The sequence below is a fragment of the Anabrus simplex genome, chromosome 8 (genome assembly GCF_040414725.1).
Source record: "Anabrus simplex isolate iqAnaSimp1 chromosome 8, ASM4041472v1, whole genome shotgun sequence".
NCBI classification, from domain to species: domain Eukaryota; kingdom Metazoa; phylum Arthropoda; class Insecta; order Orthoptera; family Tettigoniidae; genus Anabrus; species Anabrus simplex.
The window spans coordinates 37315328-37318745 of NC_090272.1; positions in this window are offsets into that span (position 1 = coordinate 37315328).

A 3418-nucleotide genomic window follows, 5' to 3' on the forward strand; every position below is an offset into this window, starting at 1 on the left:
TGAGCCACAGGTTGGGTGACGCTAATTTAATTACTAGAGTAAAATAAAATTTTAAAAAAACACTTGACTTCTTCAGTTCTTCATCAAAACACTTCCGAATGGTTGGGCGCTGGCCTTGCCTGATGTATTCCCCTTTTCTGCTGCGTATCTCTTTGTGTTGCAGCTGGTGCAAAAACTTTGGTCCATCTGGTTGAGAAACTACTGTGCCTGTCTGTATGCCGTACTAAACCACTTGGTCACTACCATCCAATTCTGGGACCGAGTTTTTTGAATGTTCCAGTTTGCGGCAGTTGAGCCATACTGCGCGACACATCACTGTCTATTTCCAGTCAGCTCACTATATGGGCGAGCTTGGCAGAAGGTTACCAAATTGCCATGATTGAACAGAAAGTATATGGGAATTTGTTGGCTGCCAGCCGGTGTCAGCAGCTACTTAAGTCAGCAAAACCAGAGGTCAATAGAATACTTCAATGCATCATGGGCGTTCCAGTCGAGAACGACATCAAGATATCAGTGTTGTCGTGTGCTCCTTGCTCCCCAAATTTTTTTATTGAACCCTGGCTCTATTTTAAGCGGAGGTGAGGGAAGAAGGGCGTGATGTTTGGCCGAACATCTAATTAATTTAAAAACAAAAATGTGTCAGTTTCGAACATAACTCGAGTTTGTAAGGTGGAGGATTTGGCCGGAATTGGGACAACAATGGGGAAATGACGGAAGCCTCTTCAACTGCATTTTGAAAAATTCAATTAATTTAAAATTTGTTGTAAAATATCTCCTTTGAAGCATTGAACGTTGAACTTCTTACTTTGAAAACTGATTTATTGTTCTTAACCCCTCAGCGTCGCAGCCGTTTAAAGAGCTTCCTACCCCGCGGCCGGATGAGATTTCAACTACGCGCGACTGAAATACATTGATTCACATAAAGCGTTACTACTAGTATAAGAGTAGCCCGATATTCACGAAATTTGGAATTCCTTATGGTAGAACTATGTACATGAAGATAATTACATGATTGTTTCACATTTCCTTAGTAATTTAATTCCGTGTGATAGAGTTGAAGCACTCTTCGAGACAGAGACCCAAGGCACACTCCTGGCAGCAGTACACCGATGTCTTTTCACCGTGTTTTGAACACGCGATACAACGTCTCTGAGGTTTGGATTTCTCACCCTTGGGTGCTAATTTCCTGATAAAACGTATTTCCTGCAACCTTGGAACTGTATTATCTGATGCGCGCCGGCCTTGAATATTTCGTTTCCCGCCCGAGAAGCGCATTTTATGCTATGTAAACAAACCTTCCATCAGCTGAAACTGATAAAAAAACTGCTCAATGTTTGTCCCTGTGACTTGTCTAAATATTATTGGAGAATCTAGGAATCATAATTCACTCTTGAAAACGTCCCTTTGACCTGTATGCGTATCTATAGTCTCCTACACGAAATTTCCAAGTACTGGTTCCTCCTCATCGTAACTCTCATTATTTACCACTGCATCGGTCACAGCCACATCATCTATTTCATTATCACTACTAATAACACTGCCACTACTACTTCCGACTAAACTTTCATTTGAATTATACAATATTTCAAGCACGTTACTCTCAGCAGGAGCTAGCCATTGAGCGCGGTGCGTCACACAAGCTGATGAAGCTGCAGCGGGACCGAAAGCGGCAGGACGAAACTGAATGAGGGAAATAACATTTATGACGAATCAAACCAACTCGATACATATTTCAGATTAAAAGGTCGATACATCGTTCAAACGAGATATATACCATGCACAACTGATTCTCGTGTCGTATGACAGAAAGCAGCACTAACTAATGCCTACACAGAGCACTCGTGGAGAGTTACGAAAAGACTACAAGCTGAGAAATAAAGACAAATATAATAAATAAACCGCACTCTTAATACAAAATTAGAGCAAAGAACATCACGCGAAAAGACAAACTTCTCAGATCATCATTTCTTTATTTTATTCTGTGGGAAAGAAAGAAGCAAACGGACTATTAAAAAAGCAGGGATTGGCGCTCAGACTTAATTGACAAATACTTATTCTTGCAAAAGCAACTACACTTTAACGATTTTCAATTTTTATTTAGAACACTGATAAACCCGAAAATGTCTTCTTGGAAACAAAACAATTTGCATATCCATAACACCAAAACTCTTGGCGCTATAGACGTAAATGCGAAACCATGTAGGGGTCTATACCACGTATAGAGGTCGGCGGCTACGGAAGAAAAGGGGTCTATACCACGTACAGAGGTCGGCGCTGAGGGGTTAAAGGATTAGGTTTTTCGAATTATGCACATTTTAAAAATAATTTGTATAAGATATATGTTTTAGAAGAATTAGAGTTTTGGACATAGGTTTGGAAAACTTTTGTGTTCAAATTATCATGTAGCTGTATGTTTTGTAATTATGTATCTACTCATAAGGCAGCGTGTACGTACACGTGCCGTTTTTGGTGGTGAAATTAGTGTTGTGTAACGTTGCGTAAAAGAAAGATCTCGAAGTGAACAAATGTAATTGATGAATGTGACAGTCGGGAGTAAAATTCTATTACCTGATTGGTCACCTCGTTAGATGCACCATTTCGGGCTTCTCACTCCTTCGTGGGAGCGAAGCTTGCATTTGTGTCTTTCACTTCGGACATGCCTTGCGAGCAGACGCGCTCCTGGATCCGTCCCGTGATGAATACCGGCCTCGGGGTAAGCACTATTTCTGGTTTTTCGGACTTTATTCAAATGTAAACTTTCCTTTTTGTGTAGGAGTTTACACTCGGAGTTCACAATTCACCATGAAAATCGTTATAATGACTTAGCCTTGTACTAAAGTCATAGCATGTAATTTAGATATCCCTTGGGCTTGCCTCCCGTAGCGGTTTTTTTGGTTCACTCAAATCCATTAAAGCTATGCTCCTTTCTAGAATTGTCTTTAGAATGGAAGCAACTTAACTGGCCTCTGTGTTAAGTTTTAATTTCTTCTTTTTTCCCAAGTTAGTAATAAGGGATGAGCCTTTTTATAAACCCTGCACAGTTCCTTCTATTTTCCTTTTCTTTTAATGTAATTTGAAATTGTCACCGTATGTAACACATATCTGCGGGTGCAGTTAGAAATCACATTCATTTTGTAAATGCGTTTGTTTACTTCCGTTATTGTTGTTTTTGAGCTGTTCTTTAATATTTGTTTCTTAGTTTATGAAATATGAATATTATGAATATGAAGTTGTCGAGGGGTTAACGTTCTTCTACCAATTTTTCATTTACAAATAATACGCCCGGGCGAGTTGGCCGTGCGGTTAGGGTCGCACAGCTGTGTGCTTGCATCAGGGAGATAGTGGGTTCGAGCCACGCTGTCGGCAGTCATGAAGGTGGTTGTCCGTAATTTTCCATTTTAACATCAGACAAATGCTG